This window comes from Schistocerca americana, chromosome 4 (genome assembly GCF_021461395.2).
Source record: "Schistocerca americana isolate TAMUIC-IGC-003095 chromosome 4, iqSchAmer2.1, whole genome shotgun sequence".
Lineage (NCBI taxonomy): Eukaryota > Metazoa > Arthropoda > Insecta > Orthoptera > Acrididae > Schistocerca > Schistocerca americana.
In genome coordinates, this window is record NC_060122.1 from 214,189,634 (window position 1) to 214,205,541 (window position 15,908).

The following is a 15,908-nucleotide window of genomic DNA, read 5'->3' on the forward strand; positions in this document are numbered from 1 at the left end:
CGTCTTGTTATTTACTGTGTTTTAATCTTTATAACCACCTGATGATATGGATATCAGACAAAAAATCAGTAATGATTTAACAAAAATTTATTCAAGATTCAGCTACATACAGTATTCTTGTTATAAAATTTAGTACAACAGCTGCAGAGACCCTGACTGCAGAGACATTTGAAAACCAACTAAATGAACAATTGCTTCGAAAACCACTATTGAAGATATCAACCCCAGAACACTAAATGGGGAAATATTACATTGTTACCAGACCATAGTTTTACTGCTCCATGATTTATGCAAAGGCAGTCATAATTTAGAGTTTATCCATTAGTTAATTACAATTATTAGGTCTGCAGTCGTATATCACATACAAAATGAGTGCAAAATGTCCTCTTTTATATCCTATACTTAGAATACCAGACTGGTGGGAACAATGGATTGGTACCAACTGCAAGGAATAATTTTAGGTGTTTAGTAATCTAAGGTTAAAGAAGATTGTGAGAATATAAGTAGTAGTGTTCAGAATCCACTTTTTGAAACTTTGGACACAAGATTTAAACGATGTGATCAGAAAGGATTAAGACACTGGAGTAAACAATTAGAAAAACTGATAATCAGGAAAAAAGGGAACATATTGAAAAATCTACTAAATCTCCGCCAGAATTAAAAGCAGACAGTATTTGAAAAAGAGCAACTGCTAAACAAGAATGTTAAAAAACACAAACAGCAAGTTGGGACAGATATGCTAGTAATTTAGAAAGTGTCTTAACGGAAAACAATCAGCTGCCTATCAAGCAATCAAACGTTTAAGGCCACAAGAAAAAGATACAATCAACCAGAAACGATACGATAACGTCGTAAAAAATTGTGATATGATTAACTCTTAATGGAATAAGCAGAAGCGTAGGAAGTGTAAGAGCGATAGCTGTAGTGAAATTAGCAGCATCCGAAGTTTCAAAGAAAGGGAGCGTCTACAGATAGTATTAACTGCAAGTTATTAAAATACGTTGAATTCCCATTCAAGACTTTTACATTTGATGAAATTATGGGAAAAGCAGGAACACTGAAGCTCTGGTTAACAGCTGTTGTGTACTCAATTCTTGATAAAGGGGATGGAAAAGGTAGTAATAACTATAGAGAAATAAGGATTTTAACAGCTGTGTATAAAGCATATTGCAAAATTTTTGACTATAAGTTTAAGATGAAAAGTCAAAAGAATTATAACTGAGGACCAGAGTGGATTTAGCTTTGGATGAACAACAACACAAAGAATAGAATTATGAAACCATAAACAATAAAGAATATAAGAAGATAAGGATCATTCTATAAAGACATTAATGTATATTGATGAGTAGACTATAATATCCACTTGAGAAGCAGAAATACTAATGTAACGGCACTCCGAGAAAAACAACAAGTGCAGCCAATAATACTGACAGAAAACAAAATGTTCGAAGAATTAAGTCATTTAACTACCTTGATTGTGACACGACTTTTGAATCTGATGCAGTTTTAAAGAATGAAACAACAAAATTTCATTGTTTCCTTGGAACAATAACACAACAGCAAACAGAAAGACAAGAAAGATACGCATCTGAAATTCTATGAAATACTAGTCGTTCCATTGCTGCTTTACTGATATGCGGCTTGGATAGTAAACAAGGAAGATATAAATAGAGTAGTGACGTCAGACATAAAGTTCCTCAGATCACTTAATGGATGTTCACTGGAGTGTAGATTAACAATCGAAGATAAAAGAAACTGTCTTAGTTATTTCAATTACAGAAAAGATCGACACATATAAGAAGAAATTGAAGAAACATGTAAACAAAATGCAACAAATTTCCTGAAGAAATTTTCAATTTATACCCGACAGAGAGAGGGACATGCGTTGGTCCAAGAAACAATGTAGCTAAGAAGCTGAAGCTGAACAGATTTATGGGACTTAATTCGTCAACATAGATGATGATAATGCTTGTTTGATGTATAAATGAAACAGTTCAGGCGAAAGAATGTAGCACTCTCTTGACATCTTTAAGGTTCTATAATGTCTTCTTCGTTCTTGTACACACTGCAAATTTTTCCTTCTAGTACACATTGCGAACATCTTGTACCATTTTTCGTTGTTAGCCGCATCTTCTAAGTCGACACATCCTATGAAGGTGTCTGGATTTTTGGTATGTCTTGCTGTAATTATGAACTGCAATGTCAATATTGCCTGTAGGGTACCTTTACTTTTCCAAAAGCTAGAACTGCTCGTCAAGTAATAGATCCTTAGTTTTCTTTTTCAGTAATCTGTATAATTATTCTTGACACTAAATTCGATATATGAGCTGTCAATCGATGATTTTCGCATTTATATACCTTTCATATCTTCGAGAGTGTGTAATGATATTCTTTCGAAAATCGAATGCTCCATCTAGATGACTCATAGATTATACTCACTAACTCCAATAATCGTTTATCTGCCACTTCCACCAACAATTTTAGAATCTTTGAAGGACTGTCATCTAACCCATCTGCCTTCCATATTTCCAAGTCTTTCAAGGCTCTATCAATCTGCGATTCCAAGACTGGCGCCTCAGTTTCCTTCTTTCGCCATGTTGTGTGGTGGTAGGCGAACGTTGTCTTGGATCACCTCTTATACAGAGATCGTGCGCCTCTGATATCTGCAGAAGGTACCTAACTCCCAATAGTCGCCGAGACCGCATTCCGGATGATCTCAACTTAAAACATTATCCATGACCTAGCTACCTGCATGCCTGTACTTGAGACGACTGACAGCAATGTGAAACTTCAGCCATTAAATGTACAGTGCATATGTACGGTTTAGTATACGGTTTATTAATAATACCATAGTCCTGGATAGAATATTCCAGGAATAAGTCCATCTTTCGGAACTTTGGACGGAGGCTACTTAGAACGTAATCAGAAAAAACAAATAGGGCATTCTGTGGGGTGGGAATTGAACGGTTAGATCATCACATGTAGGTTAGAGAATTAGTTTGGGGTTAGATATAGTGGAAATTAGAGAAATAAAGCGGTTGGAAGACAAGAACATTTGAGCTGGTGAATATAAGGTTGAAGAAGGTAAATCTTCCATCAACTCACTTGAATCCACCGTGCTTTAATGATCATGGTCCTTTTGGAGGTGGTGTACTGTTGCCTTCCTCTGGCCTACAAACTGACCTAGCCAGCCAGTTGTAGGGGATCTACAGCTTAATGTGGACTGTGAAACACAGTACAACTCTGTCTTTACAGCATCAATAAGTTTTTTTGTGTTGAAGGAGAAACATTTGTTGATAGATAACTGGAAACGTTTCTCCCCATACGTTGGCTTCCCATACATAGACACTTCCTCCCCCCCCCCCCCACGACGCTCACCCCCCCCCCCAATCCCGCACCCGCCATCACCACTCACCAATGGATAGATTTCTGCTGACGCCCATATCCCCATCAACTAAAAAATAAGTGAATGATGTGCGTGTCGCTAATACTCAGTAACGAGTCCTGGTACGATCAATGGAGTTATATGGTGTGGTAGCCCTCTATTCCTCATCCATGAAGAAGGCTCCCTTTATAACCTTAACTTGTATGCTTTTGAAGATATAAGGAGTAGAACGCTCTAAAGTATTCGAGAACATTCCAGAATATTCGATAATATTAGAGAGAGTTTCACAACATTCCAGAATATTTTGGAATGTTGCACAATGTTCCGGGATGTTCTCGAATGTCCTGGAATAGCCTGTAACATTCGGGAAGATTCCAGAATGTTCGGGAACACCTGGAATATTACAGATCATTGTGAAACATTCCAGAACACTCCCGAATGTTGTGGAATGTTCTGGCACATTGTGGACCATTTGAAGCCTTTCTGGTATGTTCTGGAATTCGCCACTGGTGGAACTATCCATTGATGGGGGTGTATAAAGCAAGACCCGTCGTGGGTTCGAACGTCAGTTTCTTATCAGTGAGGAAGGGAGAAACAGAGAAAGTAGTGCAGAGACTGAATAAAAACAAACAGTGAAATGTGAAAAGGCAAAGTGATACAGCGGCTGAATATAAATCGAAAATAAAGTGTGAAAAGTGTGTAAAGTGTACTTATTGTATTATTTAATAAAATAAATTTTAGACAATGTAGAGAGGAGGAGATCTTACCAGTTCTGAAGAAAATTGACGAGACCAAAAAGAACAGCAAGAAAACCAAACAGACGAAGAGTGGGAAGCATTTCCATCGAACGAGAATGAGCATTGGATCTCTGGTCATACTACTCATAAATATCAGGTCACCACAACTATGTAACACAACATAGATAATTGTCACACAGCTATCGAATAACAACTTCGAAGTCGAACTTATGAGGGGAAAGTACAATTTCCAATGAAATTAGCCTACAGTTTTGCAGTTAACAAAGCGCAAGGACAAACTTTAAAATACTGCTGCATCAATCTCAAAGACTCTTGCTTCTCTCACAGTCTATGGAGTTTGCTCTCGAGTAGAAAATTCGAAAAATTTGTACACATATACCCGGATAACAAAATGGAAAATGTTGTTTAAAAACAAGTATTTTAAATGGTGATAATAATTTTTCAATAACAAATTTTTACCTCTTATACTTTAACAAGTATTGTAATTGGTTACAATATGTTTTCAATATTTTTTTACCACTAATACTTTAAAGTTTATCCTTTTATTCCAGCTACCACACTATCTCGTATTAACTCGCTGAGCGATGCCAGGTACTCCAGCTAGTAACACGCCAACAAAGGCAGTTCCACCAAGTCCGCTCATATCTATTACTATACGATAACTTGCTATGGGAATTCTTTCGAAGTGGTGACATTTACCTAGTGCAGTTGTACTTCACAGTACTCAATAGAAAGCTATGAGAACGTTTGATGCAATAATAGGTCCAGTGAAGGATTATGTTCTACTAAATAATGAATAAAGAAAGATAAATATCTATAAATGATTTTCTTCATAACTTTCATTGTTTAAATTTCTTAAAATCAACTTCCTTCGTGGCTGTCCCCTGTAGTTTCTGAGCAACAAATCATACGAATCATCACTCTTATCGCTTCTGTTTTTATACTCATCTTCCACAGCACCGGAAATGATTTATACATTTTCTGCACTTTAATAATAATATTTTTTCGCCTTGTTCTGAACTCATTTTTCCTCACGACAACAACAGATCAAGCTAACCTAACCTCCCTGATCAGTGTAGCACGAGAGACTGTCAAGGATATTCTCAATACTGCCCACAGACACCGCAATATTTTCAGCCAGCGCAGTATACTTCCTAATATTTTATGCACTCAGTACTATTGCTTAACTTCTCAGTCGCACTCCTAGTCGGTCAATACGAAAAGTATTGTCGCGGATGCTATAGATAGCTTCAATTGCATTCGGTTTGTACCGTTGGGTCTATATCAGAGTAGTGAAGATTTTGTAACGCTAAGCACTGGACTAATTTTTGTTTAATTAGAGGCGGATGCATTTCTCTAAATTTTTGAACTGAATATGGTCGGGGAGAGATTTCATGTATCTCGTAATAATTTATTGTTGCCAATTTAGTTGCTCTTTCAAGATTACTCCTAGGCCCTTTACTGTTTTTTGAAAGGGTGAGTTGATCCATCAGGAAGTACTGGAATAACTGTTACACGAGAGTGTTTAGTGACATACTTTCGGTGTGCTAAGAAGATCACCTGTGTGTTCTTAGTGTTTTTAGTTTAAGACTCAGGTTTTTTGCCCATCCTGACACTGAACAGAGATCGTCATTCATACCTGATACCACAGCAATAATGCTCTTAAGATTGGCACTTACATACAACCGAATATCGTCAGCATTAAAGTGACAGTTACAAGAACAAGTTTAGATGAAACTTTGTTGGTATATAGCAAGAAAACAATCCTTATCAACTTGAGAGTGCACATGTTTCCATGTTATCCTGTTTGACGCAGAGACGATTCGTAGACATTTGCATCACGTAGCTGTCCAATCACAATTCGAGATATTCATCTTTTTCATTTTAATAAAGAATATATGGAAATCAAACACACTAAAATCAGTGCTGAAATCAAATCAAGCGTGCTTCATGGAGGTCCATGGAATGTTTGATGACGAAAGTCATTTTGATGTTGCCTTGCTATGTCATTTTTGGGACCCGTATTTTTCGTTTTAGAAACCGGGATTTGTACTGCAAAACAGATGTAGGCTATAATCAGAACTGATTATGAAGTGCAGATGAAAACTGAAGATCGTAAAGAAACTTAGGACCAGAAGTAGATGAGACCTGAATAAGCTGAAGGGCCTTGAAGTCTTTGAGGCTTTTGAGACGGTAGATTGAAGCAGGCGAAATAAATATAACAGAAGGCGAACAGGTAGTACTGGAGAAAGAAATAGTGAAGACAGCAGTGGAGTAAATAAGCCAAAAGAAAGGTTCTTTGAAAATGCTTGGATAGGGGGGGGGGGGGGGTACTGAATTTACGAAAGTCAAAAATAAAAAATACGGAAACAGAAAGAGACAAAAGAAAATAAAGAGGTCTGAAAAATATGGTTGAACTAAAGCGCTGAGGGGCTCAATGATAATATTTTTTAAAAAGTAGAAACATGCATAGCTGTGAGAAAGACAGTACCTCATGTAAGAAACGGAAAGAAATTTTGCAAAGAATGGAAGGTATAAAAGTGTAACAAATATAAAGGAGGGTTATTTTAAAGAAAGAATATCTGACATAATTTTATATAAAATGTAAATAAAATGAGATGGGAGGTATCATTCAGCGAGAACAATTTTACAGAACACTGGTAGAGCTAAGTCGAAAAAAGACGCCTGGAGTAGATGACATTCCCACAGGATTATATGAGAGGGAAGCTTCGGAGAAGAAACTACCCTCACTCAACAATTACCTTGTAATCCCTATTCTCAAGCGACCGGTACTGACAGGTGTGTCACTGAAAGATCAGATGTGTAAGTCATTACTGCAAATTGTTAATACGAATTAAGGTTAAAATGGCTCTGAGCACTATGGGACCTAACTTCTGAGGTCATCAGTCCCCTAGAACCGTAGCGGTCGCGCGGTCCCAGACTGTAGCACCTAGAACCGTAGGGCCACACCGGCCTGCACCAATTAAGGGAAAATTGGAGTTTGATAAAAGCAGGGCAAGATAATCCTGGCATCCGAAGAAGTGTAGGAACACCTGAGGCACTACTGTCCCTACAACTAGAAGGTATATGGAAGGAAAAAAATCTACATTTATAGCTCTTGTAGATTTGGAGAAACCTCTTTCCAGTTATAACTGGAATACAGTCATTGAAATACTGAAGTTAGCAGGTATGAAATACAGGAAGTGAAAGTTTCTTTGCATCTTGTACACTGCCCAGATAGTAATTACATTACTGGCCATTAAAATTGCTACACCAAGAAGATAACGTGCTACAGACGCGAAATTTAACCGATATGAAGAAGATGCTGTGATACGAAAATGATTACCTTTCCAAAGCATTCACACAAGGTTGGCGCCGGTGGCGACACCTACAACGTGCTGACATGAGGAAAGTTTTCAACCGATTTCTCATACACAAACAGCTGCTGACCGGTGTTGCCTGGTGAAACGTTGTTGTGATGAGTACCATCACGTTTCGGAATTTGATAAAGGTCGGATTGTAGCCTATCGCGATTGCGGTTTATCGTATCGCGACATTGCTGCTCGTGTTGGTCGAGATCCAAGTACTGTTAGTAGAATATGGAATCGGTGGGTTCAGAAGGTTGCTACGGAACGCCGTACTGGTTCCCAACTGCCTCGTATCACTAGCAGACGAGATGACAGACATCTTATCCGCATGGCTCTAACGTATCGTGCAGCCACGTATCGATCCCTGAGTCAACAGATGGGGACATTTGCAAAACAACAACCATTTGCACGAACAGTTCGACGAACTTTGCAGCAGCATGGACTATCTCTGCGGTTCCCCTTGACGCTGCTCCACAGACAGGAGCCCCTGCGATGGTGTACTCAACGACGAACCTGGGAGCACGAATGGCAAAACCTCATTTTTTTGGATGAATCCAGGTTCTGTTTACAGCATCATGATGCTCCCATCCATGTTTGGAGACATCGCGGTGAACGCACATTGGAAGCGTGTATTCGTCATCGCTATAGTGGCGTATCACCAGGCGTGATGGTATGGGGTGCCATTGGTTACACGTGTCGGACAGCTCTTGTTCGCATTGACGGCACTTTGAACAGTGGACGTTACATTTCAGACGTGTTACGACCCGTTGCTATACCCTTCATTCGATCCCTGCGTAACCCTACATTTCAGCAGGATAATGCACGACCGCATGTTTCAGGTCCTGTACAGGCCTATCTGGATACAGAAAATGTTCGACTGCTGCCCCGGGCAGCACATTCTCCAGTTCTCGCACCAACTGAAAACGTCTGGTGAATGGTGGCCGAGCAACTGGCTCGTCTCAATACGCCAGTTACTACTCTTGATGTACTGTGGTATCGTGTTGAAGCTACATGGGCGACTGTACCTGTACACGCCTTCCAAGCTCTGTTTAACTCAATGCCCAGGCGTATCAAGGCCGTTATTACAGCCAGAGGTGGTTGTTCTGTGTACTGATTTCTCAGGATCTACGCGCCCAAATTGTGTGAAAATGTAATCACATGTCAGTTCTAGAATAATATATTTGTCCAAAGAATACCCGTTTATCATCTGCTTTTCTTCTTCGTGTAGCAATTTTAATGGCCAATAGTGTAATAGTCCAAGGGCATAAAATCTAGGGTTGGTTAAGATTAGTTTGGGACTGAGTTACAGTCTATCCTCGACGTTGTTCAGCCTATATTTTGAACACATAGTAAAGGGAATGTCGTGAAAATCGGAAGGCAAGTATATTTTAGGCAGAATAAGTAAAAACACTGCGGTATGCCGATTACGGGGTAATTCTGCCAGAGATAGCGAAGGAATGCTTAGTTTCTTGAAAAGTGGTGATCACCTGAACACTGTAGTGTTCGACTATTAGCATTTACTAATCACAGCGCCTTAAATCGCACTTAAGTGCGGCATTTGCATGTTAAATAACGTTTTGCTTTTTCTTTTTCATTTTTCATGGGACTGATTAATAAAATCGAATACTAACTTTAATTTATGCAATAATTACAAAATGATATGAAAATATAATTAACAGCAATACAATAGATACCCAAAAGCCATAGCGCTGAAGCAGTCATTTTACCATTAACTAAATACTCACACTCATTCTCAGCAGAGCACTTTCATTGAGTTTCTTTTGGCTGAAAACCAGAGCATCGCAGACATTCATAGGTGTTTGCAGAGTGTCCACGGAGGCCTGGCAGTAAACAAAAGCAGGGGGTTTCTTCAATGTCAATAAACGTTACAAACATCCGTATACTTTAAAATATTTTATTTTGTACTGAAAGCAACCAGTTTTGACAATTCATTTTGCCATCTACAGGCTCCTGCATAATAAAAGAACATACATGTAGGATATAAGGGTGTACAAAGCAAGCTTGCAGAAAGTGATGGGTAATTATAATACCGCCCAAGCTTAAAAATGAAAGTAGTGGCGCTTAATCAAATCTTTGTGTACATCCAGCACAATGGACTAAAACATGTGTACATATTTGTCAGATACAAAACTATTTAACACCACAGATTTAGAAGGGAAGATGTAAATTCATTAAAAAGATCAGCACTAGACAAAGCGCAATGAAGAGTTCCGCTGAAACAAAGCTCATCACTTTATATATATACGTATATACATATTAGCCACACAGGTCGGCATTACCACAGTGAAACAAAGCAACAAGAGCGTCAAATCCTACTTAAGCACGGCGAGTCCTCTTAGTTCACAGCCAACATCATAGGCTATTGATAAAATCAGCTGAGTTTCGTATGTGATGTGAGTACTTGCCCATGAAAGGTCTCAGCAAGAAAGAGAGATGTTTTGCTAAGTCATGTGTAGGAGCTCAACTACTGCTCGCCATTGGACGCAGAGGAAGGCCCTTTTTATGAGCCTTTGGAAGGCCATACAGTCTTGGAGGTACACAACCATGTGGTCTTAACCTCTTGAAGGTCTCTTGCGGTAATGAGGAGGAATTTAATAGTGCTGAAGTTTTCCGCTGCACACGTCCTGTAGGATCGTAATCATTCCTCCTATAGGTAGAGTCACTTTAATAGTGCTGAAGTTTTCCGCTGCACACGTCCTGTAGGATCGTAATCATTCCTCCTATAGGTAGAGTCACTTAGCGCACCACACATCTTATCTTTATACACCTTTATACACACCACGAGGTAACAAAACAGTTGCATTACCTTTGTCAACTTTCAATACCACTACGTCAGGGTCCTCTCTCAGATTTCGAGACTGGGGGCTCTTCGTCTTAGCACTGTAGACCTTCTAGTAAGTTTTGATGTGTTCTCACTTTTTACAAAAGTTCCTCTTGCAGATTCTTTGACACTGATTGGTAACGTGTTTCCTGTTGATATCTCTGCTTTGTTTAACCACGCTCTTTCCTTAACTTATTTTCTGTGTTTAATGAAGAATATTTTGAACAGACCGACGGTGTCGCCACGGGTAGACCCCTCTCTCCTTTGGTGGCCAACCTTTTTCTGGAGGATTTTAAGGAGAGAGGACTTGAATCAGCTGCCCTGAAACCAACAGTTTTTTGGAGGTATGTGGATGATACCTTCATAGTGTGGCCTCATGGAGAAGACAAATTAATGGAGTTCCTACATCACCTCAACTCAATTCATAGCAACATCCGGTCCACCATGGAAAAAGAGAAAGATAGTTGTTTGCCTTTCTTGAATGTCCTGGTTCGAAGGAAGAATGATGGTTCTCTAGGGCATTCAGTGTATTGGAAGCCCACTCATACTGATTTGTACCTGCAAGCATCGAGTTCCCATCACCCGTAGCAAACCATGAGTGTGCTTAAAACACTTGTTCATAAAGCTCATACTGTCTCAGATCTAGATAGCTTACCTCAAGAACTCGCCCATCTAAAGACAGTATTCAACGAAAATGGGTATTCTATCCGGCAGATTAACAGGGCACTAACAGTTAAAACTAAGAAGCAGGAAGTGGATAAAGAGGAGAACATGCCGGAACAATCTTTAGCTTTTCTTCCTTTCGTTGGCGACACTTCGTTTAAAATAGCAAGAATCCTCTGACAATTTCAGGTAAAAGGGGTTTTCCACCCACCATCGAAGATTGCGGATCTTGTTGGATCAGTAAAGGACAATCTGTTACTACGAAATGCCGGAATTTACAAGCTACCACGCCAGTGTGGTAGCTTTTATATAGGTCAAACCACACACACCGTGAAAGATCGCTGCACTGAACATCAACGTTACACCCGTCGTTTACAGCCAAGCAAGTCCGCTATTGCTTAACATTATATTTCCACTGGACATTCAGTGGAGTATGAGAATACAATGATTTCGACAACACCAACATCTTTCTGGGGCTCTATTATTAAAGAATCCGTCCAAAATACTCCTGGAGGAAAATTTGTTGAACCGTGACAGCGACTACCAGCTGGACAGTGCATGGAATCTCATCATCTCCAAGATTTGCTCAAATCGATGACGACAGAGTGCGCCGACAGCCGCGGCAAACAGCAACGCAGAGGGCGACTGAGTTACGCTATTCCACCAGGGAGGGCGCTGCCGGCGGGCAGTGTGGTCCATCTATCAAGTTTTCGACGCATGTGCAGAATAGTTACAGCGCGTTATATATTGCGGAACGGAGGACGTTTTCGCACTTATCTTCCGGTCTAAACGCAACACGGCCCCTGGTCACGACTGTGTCATCTACCGCCACCTTAGAGAAAGCCCTTCTCCTTCCTGACTGTCCTTGCCCATCTCTATAACGTCATTCTCTCTAACGGCTTCTACCCCGACCTGTGGCAGACTTCCTGCGTCCTCGTATTCCTCAAACCCCACAAACCCCCTTCCATTGTCTCTTCCTGTCATCCCATCTGCCTCACCTCCGTCTTCAGTAAGGTCTTTGAATCCATCCTCTCCTGTCATATCAATCGCACCTTAATGAACACCATTTCTCCCCCCCCCCCTTACCCAGTGTCACTTCCGACCCTCCTTCTCTGCTGAAGACCATCTCCTTAACCTCGTTCACCTACTCTCCTTCCAGCTTAACTCTTGTCGCTCCGCAATTTTTGTTTCCCTCGATCTCCAAAATGCCTATGACCATGTATGGCACCCTGGTCTCCTCTTTAAACTCCAAACCTACTCCCTACCTATCAACTTTGTCCATCTGGTCACTTCCTTCCCCTCTGCCGGCACCTCACCTGGACCCCTCACCTCCTGACCATCCATCTGAAAGCCCATTACCGCCTCCATATCCTGAAACTCCTGTCTGGCCAGATATAGGGATTGCATCCTTCTACCATCCTGCACACCTACAAATCCCTCATCCATCCTATCCTCTGTTAATCCAGCCTTGCCTGGATCTGCGAATCCACACACTATTACAAGGTCCTCCAAATCCTCGAATGCCATGTGCTCAGCCTTGTCTTCCATATTCACCTGCCTTCCCCCACATGGCTTCTGTATGACCTCACCCCTTTGCCCACCTTCTCCTTTTCCTCCAACACCTCCGCATCCTTTACACTGGTTGCAGGCTTGATCCCCACCCCCCACACCCCCTGGTTTCCTCCTTCGTCTCCACCCCCTGCCCATTGCCATGTCTCTATTGCTTTATCCGTCCCTCTATCCACCTCCATGCCCTCCATCTCCCTCATCAGAGCAATTTCCAGCACCTCCCCTCCCAAATGTGGAACTTCGCCTTGGTATATACCCTTCCTTCCAACTGTAACCTGGCCTTGCTCCCTTCCCTCCCAAGGGTCCCCCTTTTTCCTCTCCCCTCCTTCTCCCAGAGCGGATTTTCCTCCTTCCCTCCCCCCCCCCCCCGAGTCCCTGCACCCCCTCCTCAACTATGTCCCTCCCCAGCCCTCTTAGATGCGCCCCAACCCATCTCTCCCCTCTCCACCCTCCCTCCATTCTCCCTTATCTCCATGCCCCTGGCAGATCCTGTAATGTGCTCATCGTCATCAGTGTGCTACATTAGTGTCATGTTTGTAGCCGTTCTGCTGTGCGTCGAAAGGTGTGATTTTACTTGTGTGCTGGACTTGTACATAGTGTTACTGTCAGTGACTGTTATGTGCTACGCCGTCAGTCGATACTTTTGTGCTCTGGTCATACTTTGCTTTGTGTTCTTTTAATTGTCTCAGTGTGTGGTTCTTTTTCTGTGCACTACTTTTTTATATATTTTATCTCCGTTTTACAGTCGCCCCTATTTGTCTATTGCCTTGCGCAATGTTCCTTCCCTTTTTTATATCTCTATACGCCTTGTTTTCTCCTTTAGGCTATTTTTAAATGCCTTCTACTGTATGTTTTATGTCTTTTAGTTGAAGAGCAGCGCATATGCTGCTGCCAGGCTGCCCTGACGGGGAACTGAAATACAACAAAGAAAAAAAAAACGTTTTCGCCAGTCTGTGACGGCTCACCAGAAGATGACTGGCAGGTGTGCATTTGAAATATCATGCGAGGTATTGAACGACGACCGGCCGCAACCCCGAAATTTGTTTGCACACTCAATTCGCCGGGAAAATTTTATAATTCACAATAAAAATGTTATTTTGTAACTTACGGTCGCCAGGCAGGGTAACATCAGACTTCGACATTTAAACAATAGTACACACATATGGTTCAGGACCCGTGATCTAGGGGTAGCGTCTTTGATTCAGAATCAAAAGTCTTCGGTCCCGGGTTCGATCCCCGCCACTGCATAAATTTTGATAAATAATCAGCATTGGCCGCCGAAGACTTCCGGCATAAGAAGTCAGCCTCATTCTGCCAACGGCCTTGTCAAAGAAGGCGGAGGAGCGGATAGAGGTTCAGGACACTCTCTTGTCCTAGGGGTGCGAAATTGCCCCTAAAGGCGGAAGAATCAGCAATGATCAACGACATGAGGATGCAGAAGGCAATGGAAACCACTACATTAAAGACACGTAACGTGTATCCACAGGACATGTGGCCTGTAATTGAAGAAGTTTCATGATGATCTCTCCATTGGCAAAAGATTCCGGAATAGTCCCCCATTCGGATCTCCGGGAGGGGACTGCCAAGGGGGAGGTTACCATGAGAAAAAGATTGAATAATCAACGAAAGGATAACGTTCTACGAGTCGGGGCGTGGAATGTCAGAAGCTTGATCGTGGTAGGGAAACTAGAAAATCTGAAAAGGGAAATGCAAAGGCTCAATCTAGATATAGTAGGGGTCAGTGAAGTGAAGTGGAAGGAAGACAAGGATTTCTGGTCAGATTATCGGGGAATATCAACAGCAGCAGAAAATGGTATAACAGGTGTAGGATTCGTTATGAATAGGACGGTAGGGCAGAGGGTGTGTTACTTTGAACAGTTCAGTGACCGGGTTGTTCTAATCAGAATCGACAGCAGACCAACACCGACAACGATAGTTCAGGTATACATGCCGACGTCGCAAGCTGAAGATTAACAGATAGAGGAAGTGTATGAGGATATTGAAAGGGTAATGCAGTATGTAAAGGGGGACGAAAATCTAATAGTCATGGGCGACTGGAATGCAGTTGTAGGGGAAGGAGTAGAAGAAAAGCTTACAGGAGAATATGGGCTTGGGACAAGGAATGAAAGAGGAGAAAGACTAATTGAGTTCTGTAACAAGTTTCAGCTAGTAATAGCGAATACCCTGTTCAAGAATCACAAGAGGAGGAGGTATACTTGGAAAAGGCCGGGAGATACGGGAAGATTTCAATTAGATTACATCATGGTCAGATAGAGATTCCGAAATCAGATACTGGATTGTAAGGCGTACCCAGGAGCAGATATAGACTCAGATCACAATATAGTAGTGATGAAGAGTAGGCTGAAGTTCAAGACATTAGTCAGGAAGAATCAATACGCAAAGAAGTGGGATACGGAAGTACTAAGGAATGACGAGATACGTTTGAAGTTCTCTAACGCTATAGATACAGCAATAAGGAATAGCGCAGTAGGCAGTACAGTTGAAGAGGAATGGACATCTCTAAAAAGGGCCATCACAGAAGTTGGGAAGGAAAACATAAGTACAAAGGCGGTAGCTGCGAGGAAACCGTGGGTAACAGAAGAAACACTTCAGTTGATTGATGAAAGGAGGAAGTACAAACATGTTCCGGGAAATTCAGGAATACAGAAATACAAGTCCCTGAGGAATGAAATAAATAGGGAGTGCAGGGAAGCTAAGACGAAATGGCTGCAGGAAAAATGTGAAGACATCGAAAAAGATATGATTGTCGGGAGGACAGACTAAGCATACAGGAAAGTCAAAACAACCTTTGGTGACATTAAAAGCAACGGTGGTAACATTAAGAGTGCAACGGGAATTCCACTGTTAAATGCAGAGGAGAGAGCAGATAGGTGGAAAGAATACATTGAAAGCCTCCATGAGGGTGAAGATTTGACTGATGTGATAGAAGAAGAAACAGGAGTCGATTTAGAAGAGATAGGGGATACAGTATTAGAATTGGAATTTAAAAGAGCGTTGTGGGGACTTACGGTCAAATAAGGCAGAAGGATAGCTAACATTCCATCAGAATTTCTAAAATCATTGGGGGAAGTGGCAACAAAACGACAATTAACGTTGGTGTGTAGAATATATGAGTCTGGCGACATACCATCTGACTTTCGGAAAAGCATCATCCACACAATTCCGAAGACGGCAAGAGCTGACAAGTGCGAGAATTATCGCACAATCAGCTTAACAGCTCATGCATCGAAGCTGCTTACAAGAATAATATACAGAAGAATGGAAAAGAAAATTGAGAATGCGCTAGGTGACGATCAGTTTGG